This window comes from Hermetia illucens, chromosome 7 (genome assembly GCF_905115235.1).
Source record: "Hermetia illucens chromosome 7, iHerIll2.2.curated.20191125, whole genome shotgun sequence".
Taxonomy (NCBI): Eukaryota; Metazoa; Arthropoda; class Insecta; order Diptera; family Stratiomyidae; genus Hermetia; species Hermetia illucens.
The window spans coordinates 12,750,446-12,769,300 of NC_051855.1; the positions used below are offsets into that span (position 1 = coordinate 12,750,446).

General features: G+C 44.7%; 1 protein-coding gene across 2 annotated transcripts in view; it reads left to right on the top strand.

The window, feature by feature from the left end:
- Nucleotides 1-18,855, top strand: part of LOC119660891 (paired box protein Pax-6) — a 148,927-nt gene that overhangs the window by 29,014 nt on the left and 101,058 nt on the right. The window lies entirely within an intron of this gene.

The window sequence follows — 18,855 nt, forward strand, 5'->3', positions numbered from 1 at the left end:
CCTAAAACTTTGTTGACGAGTCACAAGGTCCGGCGGTAATACACGGGTGCAGGTCGGTGGCAGTCCACTTTCTTTGAGTCTGAAAGCAAGCATCTGCTGTCCAGGTTAGTCAGATGCAGAGTGGAGCCATATCCAATGGGCATGGTTCGCATAGCGTTCTGGATTGCGGGAGTCGTTTTCTTCTAGATGAGGAGAGTCCTGGAAAAGTACGGTCACGGTCACCACCAGTTCGCCGCTTGGCCTAAGCAAACATTCGGAACCCTTGACATTAAAGGACGATTTAAACGGATAATTTCTCTCTGAAATTTCTAATTTTTTTTGCATATATCTTACTTTTGTGTTTAACAATGGGTAAACCCACCGATCTCCACCCATTGACCTTTTTGCAAATGACTTTCCAGGACCACGAACCCTAGACGTATTTGCATAATATCAGATCAAAAACGATCGAATTAGAACAATAACCAACAAATTATTCTGATTGAATGATTTTTTAAGAAAGCATTATTGGTGCCTGCGAGATAGATCATACAATGGACCAGGCGCCAGCGTCAAAAACACCATGTGCACCCAGGAAGTATACAATGCCAGTGAAATGCCATTTTTTATTATTTCATCACACAGCCATCAGATGCAGACGGGGCTATCTTGTGCAGTATTTATTCCAGGCATTGTTTTGCGACTGAACAATTTCCACCGAGTTCCATCCGGCGGACTAGTCAACCCTCAAGTCCCTAGTTTTTTAAGGGGGCATTCTACCATGTCTTAATAGATTAACTAACTGTAAATGTTATCACCCCCTTTCGTGAAATGATATGTGAAAAGACCGACCCCAGTCCCTTCGGTCTAAAACTATTCAAGGAGAGTACATGTCAGCCACTGTGTAGGCGGGCGGGCAGGCGTATCCTTTTCATTAAATTTATCAGAACCTGCAATCAACACTTACCTCTTGGTGAGGTATAAAAACGAAAGCGAAAGCTATGCTGTCCATTTAGGCAGTGGTAAGAAGTGAATCCTGTATAGCACCCCCGATTGTAAACCCAAAAACACTGTAAGGACAGGCGGGAGGGTTGATTACGACAGAATCTGATTTTGTAGCAAAAGACCCCTGGTTGGTTGTTCTTTGTAAATGAAGTGAAGAATTTAAGGAATTTTGTAGGAAAATTATTCAGCAGAAAGGACATGAGCAAACACAAAAAAAAAGGACTCAATGATTGAATATATTCTTTGCATAAAGCCATTTTATTCGCTGTATTACGATGAGATGAATTGGAAAACGTCCCTGTTGTTTCGTCCGCCTTCTGTCGCCGAAAATAAGTCTGTTTGGTGAACAGCTTTCATGTCCTTTGTAGTTTTTCTTTTTTTTTTTACGGATCTGACACGCTTGATGTGATCTACAGTACGTATGACGAAATCATTGGAGTGGAAAATGAGCAATTTTTCGCTTTCTCTTGTGATTATGGGTTTTATGAATTTCAGGACCCAGAATGGATTTAAAGAATAGATTCCACATTTTAGTTAGAATATACATTCATAATTAAGAGTCAGAAATGTTTCCTTTTGAAAAGTACTAGGTGGCTTGATTAGAATGTATCTGGAGGTCTGGACGAATCTCAATCTGAATATCGAAGTTTGCAGCCTGCTTCAAAGCTTCAACCTCCAAACTATCGCAATTTGCAACTTTAAAGAGAAAATCACTCGGTTGGTCCTTAACTCCTGGAATTTCCTGAATGATACAGGATTGTCCCCTTTAAAATGTCTACTATCCAAAACGAAGCAATAAAAAAAACTGAGCCATGAGAGTGTGTATAGTATACATCCTCTAAAGGACAATGGGAGAGTGTAGAGCATAAATTAAATATTTATCCGCATGGATGACTTTCTATTCATTTCAAAATTATATAGTACATTTTGGATGTAAAAGCCTATTAAAATGTTCGGTTAGTTAAGGCCTAGAGGGTCCCTTCGTATCACGGCGTAGATAAGACTTATTTATTCGTAAACGAGTAGTAGGTTTGGACTACCCCTCGGACACCACCTTGTCGTGCAGTAGTAGTTTACTACTACACTAAGGGTATCCAAAATATGAATATGGAAACGAAGGATCTAAACTCGCTGTCGGACTACCAACTAAACACCTCCCTGTCATCAGAGAACTAGCCTGAAATCGTTCGACAGATTACTTCGGGCTAACCCTCCCGTTCTCGCGGGTTTTGGAGCCTTCAGGTCAGGGAATTGCTTTCACCAACGGGAGGGGAGGAAGGGAGGTGTCAGTTCAGGGAACCCCTTACCGTCCGATCCCTCCGCCGGTCGAGTTCAATCTTCTTCGCAATAAGAAGAGCCCGAACGTAATGCGCAATACGATTCCAGCTGCTAGCACTCTTCAGCATCTCTCTGACAATGTTGTCTGGAGACAGCTCCCCTTTCGCAAGAGAAAAAGGGTGTGTTCAGCGTCGTCCGCCACTCCATTGCAGAACACACAATCAGGAGATCGCGCCTTCCCAATCCTGTGCAGGTAAGGCTGAAAATCTCCATGCCCACTTAGAAGTTGTGTAGGAAAGTAATCAATATCCAACCACGGGTATAAATGGTCGATGAGCCGCGCAGTCCATCTGCTCCTTGGCTCATTTTGCCAAGAAAGTTGCCACTCGGAGGGGTTGCGTTCTTCACGGGCAACCACCTCTTTTAAATTTTCGCCCTTATGGCGGTTGATAGCTTTACGCTCCTTGGCAAGGTGCGCTATAGGGATCACTCCGACCACCACAGCCGGTTCGGAGACGGTACGATAAGCAGACACCTTGTCAAGGACATCAGCCCATACCTCTGCGCCATAGAGCAGAACCGATTGTGTTGCTCCCATGAGGAGACGTCTCCTAGTAGAAATAGGGTCCCCAACATTCGCCGTTAGCTGACTCAAGGCTCCGACTCCAGCTGCAGCCTTGTCCGCTGCTGCCTTGATTTGCTCGAAGAAGCTCATCTTCGAGTCAACCATTAAACCAAGATATTTAGCTGCTGGTTTTGACTCTATAGTCAACTCACCGATCGGAGTCGGGATTCTCCTTCTGGTCAAGACGACTATTTCGGTTTTTTCCAGCGCAAGGCTGAAACCGTGAGTAGTCATCCATCCGCTTACCAGGCTCATCAATATGCCAAGTCTGTTCAACAGTGCCGCAACGTCGTCTGCATAACCGACCAGGCGCGACTCTTCGGGTATATCTCAGTATCAGCAGACTATCATAGGAAACGTTCCAGAGGTCCGACCCTAGGATGGATTCCTGTGCTACTCCCGATGTGATTTCCATCTTCCTTTGGCCTTCTAGCGTCTCATAGAGCACGGAGCGGTCTTTCAGATAATCACTCAATATCCACAAGAGATAGCTTGGCACGTCAAATGAGTTTTCCAATGTGCCTAGCATATCTGTCCGTCCTACGGAATTGAAGGCATTTCCGATATCAAGCCTTATGAGCAGCACTATCGGTCGAGTTCGGCAGCTCTGTGCCTCGGCTTGCTGAACCGCATCTACGACCTCCATGATAGCATCTACTGTGGATTCCCCTGTTCTGAACCCGAACTGCCTTGGGGATAATTCCCCGGCAACGCGAATCGCTTCAGCGAGTCTACTCCTGATCAGCTTCTGGAGTACTTTCCCACACAGCGGTTGATATGCAGACGGGAGCTCCGGGTCTCCTTTACTCTTGCTGATCAGCGCGAGTCTGGCCACTTTCTAGCGACAAGGAAAAATGACTTTCTTCAAGCAAGCGTTGAACGCCTCAAGCAGCAATGCTGGCGTTGGCGGAACACCAGTTTGTAAACTTCCGCCGGGATGCCATCAGGACCTGGCACTTTCTTGTTTTTCACAGTGAGAACCGCTTGTTCGAGCTCTCTCATTATGAAAAGGGAGCAAGCCTCGACGCTTTTCGCGCTAGTCCCCAAGTCCCCACGGATCCCCATTCACTTCGTTGACAAGGTTCTGCCAGCCGCGAGCTTTGCTTTTATTTATAACGCTGCGGAGTCTCCTTTTTTGCTGATCTATACTCTACTTTATGGCGCATGCCTCCTCATTGACGTGCGAACGTTTTGCCAAACGGCGGAGCTTATGACACTCCCTCCGTCTATCGGCAATTTCTGCTTTCCAACAGTACATAGAAGGCTTGTCTCGTTTGGGGCCCTTCCGAGGCATGGAAGCCTCACACGTCGTCGTTATCAGGTTGATCACTGAATTTACGACGGTGTCAGCTGTAACACTACTACCCCCAGGAGCGCCCTCCAGCGCGGCTCTGCCTGCTTCAAGAGCTTCTACGAATTTCCCGATGTTCACCCATTTGCAAACATTCCACAGGCAGAGGGAGCGCCGTGTTGGTGCTCGTCTGCAAGTAGCGTCAACCACTTCGAACGCGATGGACTGGTGATCACTTGCCGAGAAGCCTTCTAGGACTCGCCACCCGTCCACCGATGATGCCAGAGATTCCGATGCAAAATTGATGTCAGGAATGTTTCCTTCACAGTCTCGGCGCCGAAAAGTTGGCGTGGATTTGGTGTTCAAAACTACGAGCCCGGTTCTCGCCGCCATTTCCAGAATCCGTTTCCCTTTGGAGTCTGATTGAGGCATGCCCCATTCAAGGGCCCTTGCATTAAAATCAGCCCGCAGTGTGTGCGACGCTCTTATTAGACGCACCACGCTCCTTCCGGCATGTTGTCCTCCTGTCCAGTCCCTTGCAAGCTGCTGACGTGTGTCTATAGTCCAGACAACCTGTAGCACTTGGTGGGGACTATACTCATTCGCTTCCTGCATACTATCCATCCAATTTTGATTCTCCCGCTGCTAAGGAGTTTCCTAGCATATGGCTCAGGGACTTCCACCAGCCTACTCCCCCAATAGCCTCTTGACCGCTTCGCAGAACGTACTTTTGTTAGTCGTCCTTGGGTCGATCGACGAGAACTCTGTCACTCCTCGTTTCCCGTATGGAAGACACTTCTCTGCTCCATTATCTTCGGATTTCAATAAAGACTTCCGCCTTCCATTGGCTTAATGAGCATAGCCGACGGTTTAGTCCTTCTTCGTTTTCTCGTCTTTTCTGCTCCTGGCTTTTGGTTGGCAGCCTTCTTGTCTTTGGGCAGACGTGTCTCAGGCCGAGTAGTTGCTTATTTTCTTTTTTTCCTTCTTCGCCTTCTTTTTTTGGGCCCTGGAAACTACTTCGATAAAGTCTCCTTCAGGCACCTCGTTCTCATCCCTTTTTCCCCCACTCTCTGCTGTTTAACCCTCTCCAATCGTCTTCCGCTGCTCTCCACGTTCGCCTATAGAAAGAGATGCGGTCCAATAGTTGCTGCAGTTCCATTAGCCCGTTTACCACTGATGCGCACTTTTTGATGATCCTTTGTTCTTCGGTTCTGGCTAGGACGGTCGACTGCACTTGCACTCGGTTTGTGTCCAAATCCATCTGCTCAGGGCTAGCGATTTTGACTGAGCTTTCTTTCGGAACAAAGACACTACAAGGTATTGGTCAGTCGCCCCACTTGACAAGGCTTCCTCTTTGTTTGGGTGCCTTGGTGTCACATCGGGTATGTCAGCCCTCGCTGCCTCTTTCGCTGCGGTGAACGACGCATTTTTGTGCTGCGCCCAAACGCGCCTAGCTCTTCCTCCTTCCCTGTTGTTTCGTCGATTTTTTTCTTAATTTATGTATATTCTCCATGGAAAACTAAGAGGGCACTGCGGAGGAAGATGAAGTACCTTGGGAATGAGGACATGGACGTGGGTGTATCACTAGGTGCGGCAACTAGGCGATTTCTGAACTATGCTTGCAAAAGAACGAAGATTGATAAATTTTGGGACCTCACAGCGTGAATATAAGAGGTTCGTTAGGTGTTCAAAATGAGACTACTTTAGAGCGTACTGTGAGGAACTGGAACGCGAAAGAGAGACTTCAAGGCTGTGCAGAGTCATTAAAATGGATGAGTGGGCCAAGTTGGACTCTCTTAGAAAACCCGATAGTACTTTCACGAGCTGCAGACTGGATTCAGTACAGACCTTCCTGGAAGTACACCACCCGGGAGAATGGGCGAGAGACTTGGCAGGGGGGGGGGAGTTGATTGTTCTTGCAACTCCTTCAACACGCAAGTGCTGCAAGGGGAACTGGAACACTGCGAAAGCGGTTGTTACCCATGAAAAGGTGAGAGCTGCTATACGGTCCTTTGAACATTTCAAAACATCTGGCATGGATGGCAACTATCCGGCAATGATATAGGAGGGTATGGAGCACTTAGAGCGACCTCTAGGAAATATTTTTCGAGGATGTCTTGCTCTCGGCTACGTGCTTTCCACTTGGGAAAAGGTTAAGGTAGTCTTCATACCGAAACCTGGGAAAGATGACTATTCTAATCCAAAGAACTTCAGACAGATCAGCTTGACTTCATTCTTGCTGAAAGGTTTGGAGAGACTGGTGGAGCGTCACATTTGTGGAAACGCACTTAGGTCACACCCACTTAGTGAAAACCAACATGCTTGTCAGCGTGGAAAGTCCTGTGAGTCTGCTCTTCATTCTTTTGTTACAAAGATAGAGGATTCAACTTTGAATGGTGAGTACGCGATGGGGGTGTTCGTGGATATTGAAGGGGCTTTTGACTGTGCCCCTTTTCAAAGGCTTTATGATGACACTGAGGTGGGTGTCGAGCAAGCAATGAAAGGCTGCTCCCAAGTTTTGAGGGAATATAGTTTAGATTGGAAAATGTACTATTTCAAATGGTCTTTTTTTTAGAAGCTAGAAAATATCTTTGGTGAATTTGTATATCTTCTCTTGCATTGGGGGCTTAGAGTGAACAGAGGATGGTAGTTTCCATAAAATGATCTTAAGGACATTTGTCTTAGATACCTTTCTACCTTAAAAACCAAATAGTAACTTTCAAATTCCCAAAATCTCAACTAGAGTATAAATAAGATACTATCAGAGTTCACTAACGTAAAATAATTCTGACACATATCTAACATCGTCGCATCTTGATAGCCGTGACAACGTCGTCTATATAATGAAATTAAATTAAGAAGATGTCAAAATGACAACGCATATCAAATCACCAAAACCAGGACTATTCGTTTATAACCATCGTACACTGACCAATGAATGGACAAACGGACGGACGCCCGCCGTTCTTGTTTTCACATCGACATCAACGTCATTCTCATCATCATCAAAGTAGAGAAGTAAGATCACCCGTTTATCTCCTTGTCTTGTTATAATGATCCAGGTTTCAACAGGCATGTAACAAAAAAAAAAGATACTAGATACAAGTAGGATTGAAGAAAATCAAGTATTTTTTTGTTCTAGTTACATTTTAAATACTGACATGCTCATACAACACAGAGGACAGTTTGCAGACTAAAGTGATGACCTTTATAAATGGGGAAGCTAAAAGAAATCGAGGAAAAAAAAAGTTACTTTTGAAAAGATACAGATCAGATCATCAGACAGATTATGAAACAGAGTAGTGAATTTAATTCGTTTTATATCTTCGATAGTTTCGTCACATGCGCTGAGTTTGAGATGGTTTATTGGGGGTCAAGATATTATCCGAACGGAGGAGTATAGAAAAAAAATCGTATATTTTATCTTTTCTTTGTTTTATCCAGAAAAACCAGTTGGAATTTCAATATAATAAGGAAACTTTAAAATAGTGAATATATTTCTTCTCATGATCATTCAGTTGTCTAGTTTAAACCTGTGCAGGTACTGGCGATATCCTTCGTGCCTTGTGTTGTCTCTTCAACCACTCCTTGATGTTAGAAATGAGCCTGTGAGTTCAACGACCCTTTCCCAAGCATTCCCACCGCTCTCAGCTGTCAGCGTTCTTCGTCTGCGATAAGGAAGAGATTGGCTTCGCAGGCTTGACAAGATGTCAAACGGCATCATTCCCGAGGTGACGAATGCTAAATCATCTGAGACAGTCCTGAAGTTAGAGCATACCCTCAGAGCTGTCCTCCCGTAGGTTGCACTCAGTTTGTTGACGTTAACTGATATCCGCAGCGGCTCCCTCCAAATTGAGGTCGCATAGGGGATGGTTGAGGTTGTCACCCTGCCTATAAGCAACTTAGAGGTATGCCGTGACCCTTCCACGTTCGGCATCATCCTTGCCAGGGCCATACTTGCAGTCGCGAACATACTGCACGTGTTGCCTATAACTGATCTATTGCCTGTGATGGTTGGCTTGGAAGTGATGATATGATTCCCAATTCTAATACAGGCGTAATTTTTCTTCCGGCGCTTCAGACCAGAGCTCTCTAGCCAATCCTTAATAGCACTGATTGCCTCGCTTGAGTATAACTAAGCATCTTCGGGATGCTTTGCGACAACGACCAGCGCTATGTCGTCTGGGGGAAGATTACGTACATCGTTGTACATGATATTCTACAGTAGTGTTTCCAATGCGGAGCCCTGCGGAACACCCGCGGAAACAACGTACTCCTGGGGTTTGTCACCGGTGTTATACCAGAGCCTCCTTTCAGCTAAATTACAATTGATGATTGCTGCGAGCTACGTGGAAATACCAACCATCGCTAAGTTTTTCCGTATTAGATTCCAATTAGCCGAATTGAGTACATTTTTCACGTCCAGGGTTATTATCATCAATGGTTGATCTGCCTTTATGAAACCCATACTGCAGATCTGAAAGGCCTCCTTGGCTCTTAATCCGGGAGAAATCTTTGACATTAGTGGAGATCTCTGAGTTGACGAGCTTCTTTTGAACTCTGTGCCTACTATGGGACTGCTGATGTCCACTATAACAAAATGCCATGAAAACGTTCGGCGAAGTCCCAGATTTAAGTAAGTGTGTTTGGTTGAGCAGTTTCCCGCCGCTAGTTTGAGTTCTTGCGGGATCAATTTGTGATTTCGCGATGTCGGGAGGAGTGAAACGTCTACGCCTGTGTCCAGTAGCTAATGGCGCTTGTTCAAAGAGACGTAGATGGTCAGGTGGCGTAAAGCTGCCTTCTGGGTAGCCGTCGCTGGAGCTCCCAACGAGTTTAGTTTTTTGGCGCTGTGAACGTGCAGTGGTACCAGCAAACTGCAGGACTTGTAGCGGTCCCCGACGTATGACTACTCGATCGCCGCTAGCTTAGAGACGGTAGCCGTGAGGGTTGGCACCTTCTGCTGACGCTCGGCCCGTGGTGCCCCGCGATACTTCACTGGTCTCTAGGCGTGCTTGCACCTCGGGGCTTTTATCAGTGGTGTTTGTTAACACCTCCGAAGACCGGGAGTCCGCACAGGTCAAGCTGGCCTGGGTACTTTCCGGGAGTCACATTGGCACTTGAAAATCTCAGGCAGTAGCAGAAGATGGTCAGCGAATCAAAAGTAAAATAATTGGTCTCCTGGAAGCAATAAGCTATCTAAACTGCAAAAAATATATATAATTGTTGTTTTGCAAACGAAGTTACCGGGAGGAGCTTCACTTCCATTTTCAAATGAAAATGTTCTGAATAGATAGCGGGAGAAAAAACGTAAAAATATACTTTAGAAAATGGCTGGATACATAAACATAATAAATATCTCTATATTGAGTCTTTTTAACCGAGAGTTTTATTGTTCCTTTTCTACGGTAGTGGAAGAACTTCCAGGCATATATAATATAGCATTTTATGCATACTCTGAAAAGCAACAAGAGATGAATAAAAAAAAGAAAAAAAATGAATATATTTCTATGGAAGATATATATATTCTGAAAATGGAAAAAAAAAGTTAAATAATAATAAAAATGAAACCATATTTTAAATAATCCCTGATGCGTTGAAAATATCCTTCCCTGAAAAATATTTTTCCTACCCTTCCACTTCCATCAATGCTGATGCTTACGTCGTTGTACATCTTGATGTGGCTTGATGTTTTCGCCTATATATATATATAAAGGTATATCAGCCCTAGTATGATAACAACAGCGAGAAAACGAAGTCAGAGGAAAGAGCATGACGAATTATGGGGGCCATGCTGAAAGAAATGAAAAAAAAAAATGCTTTAGTATGCGCTATACTTTATCCTTTTGTTGCCACTTGCAGCCATGTACCATAGGAAAGTATAAAACACATCAATAAGTCGGAAAAAGCATGTTCTACACATGATTCTTCTGAATTTTCTACATTCATTTCATCATCCCCCGCCTTCTACTACTTTATATAATATTTTTCTTGAAAATTCGGCTTTTAAATGGAAAGATGAAAGGGTAGAGGCGGAGCGTATTATTGGAGGTAAGTCATGTTTTATTCGTTTGTTTTTTTGTTGAAACAAGAAAGATATATGTATAAGATTCCCATATGTGACAAGTCCTTGAAGGCCCTCGAGAAATTATTGCTCTGTTTCGACATAGGTTATGACAATTTAAAAAATACATTCGTAGAAAACGTCCTGTCTAATCGCTCCGTTTAGAGTCTCATCTTTGCTATAGCACTCAATATTACTCGCGAATATACCCTTCGGGGTAATTGGGAATATTAATGATGGTAATACCGGTAACCTTCGCTGTTTATTTCGCACTAGCCTGTCTTGTGACAGTTTTTTTGGGAGTGAGATAGGCGAATGCATTTACGCATGGAGTGTTGGAATCTTGCAACAGTTCGCCGTCGGATTACCAGCTAAACACCTCCCTGTCATCAGAGAACTATCCTGGAACCATTTGACACATTACTTCGGGTTAGTCCTCCCGCTCTCCCGGCTTTGCGAACCTTTAACTCATGGAATTCCTTTCACCAATGGGAGAGAAAGTGAGGAAGGGAGTTGTTGGTTCAGGGAACCCCTTGCTATCCGGTCCCTCTGCCGGTCGAGCTATCCGTCGCATTCTTATGGCAAGTCTGATTTGCGCCTGTTCAACATTCCGTCCGGCAATAAGTGCTGCGAAGTCATCTGCAAAACCGAACAGGTGCGACACTTCGGGCATACTTAGTTCTCCTCAGTACATAACTCCTCTCCTTCCTCTTCCTCTCTTTCTCTTCTGAGTACAGCTTCCACCGAATCTCCTGCTATTCCCCTCCTTACTTCCTCTTTGGTGCAGTACCTCATTGACAACCTTCATAACAATGTCGGACACGGCCCTGATGGCCTTCCCAACCTCTTCTTGATTGAAACTTCTAAGCTCATTTTCCTTCCTCTTTGCATTATTTTCAATAAGAGCAACGAAGAGTGTTATTTTCCCAACCTAAAGAAACAAGCCCTTATTTTTCTCATGCACAAAGGTGGTGACCCTAATATTACTGAGAATTACCACCCGATTTCGCTCCTCTCATCCTGCTCCAAGATCCTCGAGAGGTACGTCAATTACTGGTTGACCACCCACTTCGGCCACCTTATAGCTAAGGACCAGCACGGCTTCATAAAACGTCGATCCACTACTACCAATCTTCTGGACTTCACCAACTTTGTGGCCAAATCCCTCAACTATCGGCAGTAAGTCCACGTCATTCGCACGGACTTTTCTAAGGCCTTCGATTCCGTTAACCACGGGATACTATTGTCCAAACTAGCGTCTCTCTCAACATTCCTCCATCGTTTATTACATGGGTTGTCTCCTACCTCTACTTTCAATTCTGTAGCGTTTTCTTTGATGGTTGCATTTCTAGTCCTTTTTCCCCCTCCTTTGGTGTGCCACAAGGATCTATTCTAGGACCTCTTTTATTTGTATTCTTTATTAATGACCTCCCTTCTGTTTTCACTTGTCCTTATTTGCTATACGCCGATAACCTTAAGCGGTTTTCCTCTACCCCCAATGGATTGCGCTTCCCTGCGGGCAAATTTGGATGCGTTGGTCCATTAATAAGTTGGCTCTTAATGTCAGAAAATGCTACTCGCTTAAAACTTCTTCTACTCTCTTGATGGTTGCTCTCTGTCCTATCTGAATTCTATCCTCGACTTGGATATAACCTTCGACGATAAACTCCGTTTTGACAGCCACTCCTTCGATATCACTAACCGTGATTCCAAAACGTCAGGTTTCATACTGCGTTCCTGTACTGATTTCACCTCGGCCCAACCCTCCATAATGCTTTTTAACTCCCTCGTGAGAAGAATCCTTGAGAACTGCTCCGTGATTTGGTCCCCCTCCCAAGGTTGTGATTGTCTTGTCCTAGAGAAGATACAGTGCAAAATCACCCGCTCGCTTTTCTTTAAGATGAACCTCCCCCGTTTTGACTGTCCCGCCCGCCTCCGTACCTTTCGTCCCCCTTACCTCCAAGAACGTGGAATCTTCCTCGATCTTAGCACCCCCTTCAAACTCACTATCGGCCTAATGAAATGCTCTACCTCTGCTAATATCGTTGTTCGTAATGCCTCATATAGTCATGCGTAATGCAGTCATTTTCGTTGTGCCTTTCGCGGAGCTCGAAGTCTATTTCCATTCCCCGATCCCGAGACTACGTCTTAGTTTTAAGTGTAAACTACGATCCGATTGTACTGTTTGAACTCGCTTCTTCGTAGGAAGGCAGCACGCGCTTATTCATTATCGCATCGAAGTATATCAATGCTAGCAAGGTATTGACTAAAATCGGAGATACGGTTCACCACGTAAATACAGATGTCGTCTAGATTACGGATGTCACAGTACGTTGGACAGACACGGAGGACATGGAATCAATCCTCTGAATCTACCCCACACGAAGAACAACCCTGACTGTAGGCAAGCTTCTGCGAGAAGAGGAACTCATTCAAACTACATTGCCCCATTAAGAGGAAGCTCATCTCAAGCTGGGAATTCAGGACGGAACTTCCTCTGGCAGACACATTTTTGACGTACCCATACGTGGCCCGACCTTTCCCACATTGGGTCCATCTAAGCTATCACTTAGATGTTACGCTCTCATCTAACAACCTTTTGACTGCAAGCGTTCCTAGACCCTCCCTCTGATCCACACTTACAAAATCCGTTGCAGCAAAAGCGCTCTTCCTGATCCTGTAGGCAGTGGCATGCCAGATTCCTTCCAGATCAAGAGATGGAACACCCAATAAGACCTGCATGGCGTCTGTTGAAACCGTACGGCCTACGGGAAAAAGTGCTAACAACGCCAATTGCTGACAAGCGTAGAACAGTTTCCTGCCTTGTGCCATCATGGTTAAGGCATACAGCAGCAGCATACAGCACAGTCATAATTTAGCTAAACGTGACTTGACCTCACGCAGGTGCGGGCACAAGGACATACGCTTCGCGATCGAGACTCCCAAGTATGTCACTTTCTGCCGGTATTTCACACATACCTCATTCGATTTCAAGGCAGCACGACGGTTTTATCCGTTAAGACGGGGACACCGACTTTTGGGGACCACGCGTTAATGATGTGCATGTAATCAGTACCGCTCTGTTCAAGATCAAGGCGACTTTTCCTCTCAACAAGTATGAGGAGATCATCCGCATAGGCAACATGGAAGAAAGCTCAGTTAGCAGTTTATCCATCATCATGTTCCATTAAAATGGATCTGCAATTGATCCCTGTGAGCAGTCGCGGTCCATATTCGCCCACATACGTTCGTTAACCCCTGGGACAAATGCTCTCCTAGCATGGAAGTAGCTCTTCCACACAGCTAATTCCTGCCAGCCACACTTACAAAGTTTCGTCAAAACGGGCCACCAACTTAGGTTATCAAATGGGCCTTTGAAATTTACAAAGATTCCAAGGATGTACTTGCCACATGACAAGGGACAACAAAGTTCTTCACATACATTAAAGCGTCGGCGGTGGACCTGCCAGTATGGAAACCATACTTCCTGTCAGATACCAGACGGAATGTTTTCACTACCAGTCGGTGAACCATAATCCTTTCTAGGACCTTGCCAAGGGCCGGGAGAAGAGACATGGCCCTGTACTACTGAGGATTACTCTTATCGTTCTCTGGTGGCTTCAAAAGCACAACCACTTTAGCAGTTTTCCAGAATGCAAGGAAATAACCCTCTCGTAAGCAACATTCAAACAAACACTGGACATGAGGTGGGATGACCGCCAGATTGCTTTCTGAATTTCTTCCCCTCCTCCAGCGCGATCGTCAGGAGGCATCGAAGGCTCGGATCTGGAAAATAGTTCACCTAGCAAAGCAAAAACACTATCACGCCATGTCAGCATAGATTCACCGTTCATCTTGATGTCGGCTATGTTGTGATTACGTTTCCCTCTGCATGGCCGATAGACTTCCCTCCGCTTAATACGAAGAGGATTCGTCCACCACGTAACATACTTTCGAGCCCTCCAACTTTCAGTGACAAGGAAAATGTCCTCTATCAAACAAACGTTGAACGCCTCGACCAGCAAGTCTGGCCGTTGGCAGAACACCAATTTGTAAAATTACGCCGGGATACCATCGGGACCTGGCCTCTTCTTGTTTTTCATGGTGAGAACCGCTTTTTCGAGCTCTCTCATTGTGAAAAGAGGGCAATCGTCGACGCTTTTCGCGCTATTGACGTCAACCCGAAGAGGATGTCTGGGGAATAATGCCTGCACAATGCGATCCATCTGGTCGCTACTTAGTATGCAGGACTTCCGCGGAGTAACAATTTTCCAGGTGAAAAGTTTATAGCTAAGTCCCTACGGGGCCTCATTCACCTCGATGACCAGGTTCTGCTAGCCGCGAGCTTTGCTTTTATTTATCACGCTGGGGAGTGCTGCATGCCTTCTCGTTGGCGTGTAAACGCTATGCCAAACGGCGGACATTATGACATGCCCTCCATAAGTCAGCAACTCGGGCCCCTCCCGGGCATGGAAGCCACACACGCTGTTATTATCAGGTTCATCACTGAGCTTACGACGGTGTCAACCGAGTTTCTTTATGAGGCGCGAGTTTTGCTCCTTCATGGGAGCTAGCTCCTTCCCGACCGCTTTGGGTTCGTCTAGAATTTCGCCAGAGTTCCGTGGCGACTTGGACCACGTTACGACCACTGGATTCGGATTCGTACTCAGGGTCGAGTACTTCAAGTGCTGGAATACCGCAGCGCTTTGTGGAGTTGCTCATTCCTGTCGAAGATTTCATCTAGGGCTTCAAAAACTGGCTGGACCATGGTCAGTGTACTTTCTTTTTTAATGACTTTGTGATGTAATACGCATCCTTGTCCTCCCCTACGAAGGGAATCGCCGGTTTTGTAAGGTCTAAATCGATGTATTCTGGCATCGCCTCATGATACGTTATTCGCAACTCCTTGTCCTTATCAGGCCACTTTTCCAACGGTCGTATCTTATGAATTAATTATTTATTTTAATTATTAATTCGATTGAATTGACGATTAACTGAAGATACGAGTTTGAATGTGTCTGCCCACTTGGGTCGCCTCCCGAAAATGTGATCCTTTCTTCAACCATGTACTGTAATACAATAAAAACAACGATTCAGATACAAAGATTGATATGGTCCTATATGTGAAACTGTAGATACATCTATGCATATAGGCAGAAACGCATAATCATTTTTACTCTTCCAAGGTCCTTCGTTATTTCTTCTAATGGACGTTCTCTCCCTAATTTTCATGTTTCTATTAATGTTACTGAAATGCATCGTTTATCTAATGGTGTGGATAATTTTACATTAGATACAGTGAAACTGGATTTCTGTTATGGAGTGACTTTGGATTATTTTCGATATTCACTTTGTAATTCATTTTTCTAGTCAATATTTGAAAGTAAAGATTTAAGCAATATTTTACCAACAAATACCAAGCAGAGTCACATACGCGTATTTGATCCTGCGGTAAGGATTATTTATGGAAATGTGGCCATGTCCATGTCTACTTGATCCACTTCAAAGTGGTTTTATTGAGTATCTAACAATCGAACGGAAATCTTTGTTCCAAAGATATTCAGAGCATATAGGGATGAGGTAGATTCTCCGAATACCTGTGGTTTTCAACCTCCCAGGACAACGTTGTGTGAACTAAGGTCAGATAGCACCTTATGTCATAATCCAACAAGGAAACTACCTCTGTACTGTGGAGCCCCAGACATAACACAACCCCATTCCATAGATTTAATTATAATATAATTAGAGGTTTCGAGTGCGATGGGATTAACTCAAGGAGTTCGTCCTGAATCATTTGGCCATCGGCATTCACCGATGAAGAGTAATTTATCTATTTGGAGTGATTTCTGGGAAGGATAATGCGAATTTTTCCTGCTTTGCAATGCTCGCGTTTTTGAGGTTTTGTGGGAAAAAGCCTTAATAGAGGTTAAAACAAAAGGCGCCGGTCTTTCCGAGTAATGGCCGGTGAAGAAGACTACTCGTCCTTGGGAATCAAACGGACGGTTTTGTGATTGGAAGGATAAGAGGATCTGGGGAAACAGATGAGTCTGAAGAAGATTATCTTCAACGATCTCGATCTGCATGGCCTTGGAAACAAGACGATTGGGATGGGATTGACATTTAACTAGGAAGCTAAGGACATGACGGGCAAGGAAGGCATCGATACGTGAGATCTGGCAGGACTCGTAGAGGATTGGTTCTTTCCTCTAATGTAAAGTATCTGGGTGTAATCCTGGATCCTAAGCTAAATTTGGAGGTTGAACATAGAACTGGGGGTTAAGAAGGCCTGTATAGCCTTCTATGCCTGTAAGAGAACCTTTGCGAAGAAATGGGGTCTCCGGCCGAGGATGGTTCTCTGAATGTACACCGCTGTAGTGCGTCCGATCCTGACGTACGGCTCTATTGTATGGTGGCAGACTTTGAAGAAGAAATCCAATAGAACGAAGCTTAATAGGATTCAAAGAACCGCGTGTGCAGGTGCTTACGTAGTTGAAATATTGGAAGCGCATTTTTTAAAACTATGGAAGAGATTTTGCCAAGACCCACTAATTTTTTTGTTTTTGGAGGCTGCAATCACAGCTTCCTGTGTACTTGGACTGATAAATTGGATGGAAGAAACGTCATCATGTGCATCGGGATCGGGGGATCGGAGGCTGGGAGAAAATATTTTGGCTAGGATTAGGCCAGTGACAAGTTGGGAAGGATTTAATTTGGTCTATGAATGCGCTCATAATTCTTTCGAAGCGTTGGTCACCACTATGGAGGGTGCAGTGGTGCGCTTGAAGGAAGTGTTTGGCTAGAATGTTCACCATTTCGGGAGTGAAAATATTTTGCTGAAGGAAAGTGGTTTGTAGGGTCGATTTGCCTAGACTTGATTGACCTATCAAGGGAATGGACTTCATCACAGAGATGAGAAGATTGTGGAGAGTATCTATTTCTAAATAGTCTCTGCCTAAGGGTACGTTTGTATTTGATATTCTCAAGGATATCACTAGGGAGAGAAATTAGGTTGCCGTTGTTTAAAGCGCGTGATGACACTTGATCGTCATATACTTGCTGAATTACTTCAGTGTATTGAGAAACTGTCCAATCTATGGTATCATAGGAAACTGTGTCGTTGGCAGGGAGGAAGAGCGGTTCAAGTTTGGATTTGAGGGTTCGGTTGATGTGTTTCCAGTTCGCCTTCTGGTTGGAGAGGGCTGGGTGACTCTATTGGGGAGTGAGATATCTAAGACCACGGCATCGTGGTCACTGATACCGGGGACTGTTTCCAGGAAGAGATAGTATAGGATATAAGGATAATCTTAATCAAGACTTGAAGCTATTGAGTGGAGGGAACAATTGTTTAGAAAGGACTTTGTCAGAAATGAGGAAGGGCACTTCCACCACGAGCGTTTCGGCCTTGAAGATTGGACTGAGGACGGTCAATTCGGAAAATTTTGAAATTTTGGAAAGTGGGCCTATGCTGACAGTGCAGCCTGGTTTCACACAGTAGTACTATATGGGGATTAGCTCGAACTCGTGTCTGCAAGCTCAGCTGATGATTGAATAGATGTTCAACTTAATGATACCGACCAACTCAATGATACTTATTCGTCGTTTATCTCTAGTACTTCATTGGGGTTGATTTGAACGCTCGGAAGGTCGTCGTTAATATTCTGAGGGAATAGGACGTTTGTTATGTCGTTCAGTGACTTAGGACATGTAATCGGTGGGCAAAGCGTTCGCTTGATTTATGCTATAACTGTCTGGTATGCACCACTCCAAATGCATTGTTTTACTCTTTGCGAAAGCGGCTTGGAGCTTTTTTTTCTGGCAAACTTGGATGGTTGTTGTAGTTCTTCATATCTTGGCCTGTTTTTGCTGCGTTGGCATCGCTTTCTTGCTTTTAAGCATTCTTCGCGATATTCGTTGATTTCATTATTTCACCAGAAATTTGGTTTTCGCTTTAAGGATATCATTCGCCAAGGCATGGAAGCGTCACACGCCAAGTGCATTCGCTCCAGAATCTGCGCAGCCATATTCATTGAATTGCCCGACAAATTTGTATCTTCCAGCAATATCTCCTTTTACAAGTCCATCCTATGTCGGGAGTTCCACGTTGCAGAGAAATCGCCTGATAGTCGCTATGCGTGTAGTGCTCGCTAACATGCCATTGGAGATCCTTAGCTAGGATACGCGCTAGGAGACGCTCCCTGTGCCATGAGCACAATCATTACTATTCGAGCTTCTAAAGAGAAAGTTATTGGCCTTCTCTTCACAATCTTTGGTAAAATGTTCCTCTGCGCTTTCCACAGAGATCAGATCTGTCATGCAGACTGGCGCAGTTTTTCACTGTGTCCAAACCCTTGACAGTTGAAGCATTTTTTTAACGATATTTGCTCGGGGAGTTGACAGACAACCCAACCAACTCGTACTTTACCTACGGAGATGGTTTTTTTCGCTGTTTCGGATCACAATTTGAGTGTCTCCATAAACGTTTCTCATCCTTATAATATTTGTCTCGCTGACAGATTGTCAACCCAACTGCAACCGTGGAGCTTCGCATAACTTAGGCTTGGTGGCGATCTCGTTCAGATCCTTATACTCGATCGTAACAAAGTCTCTACTTACTTT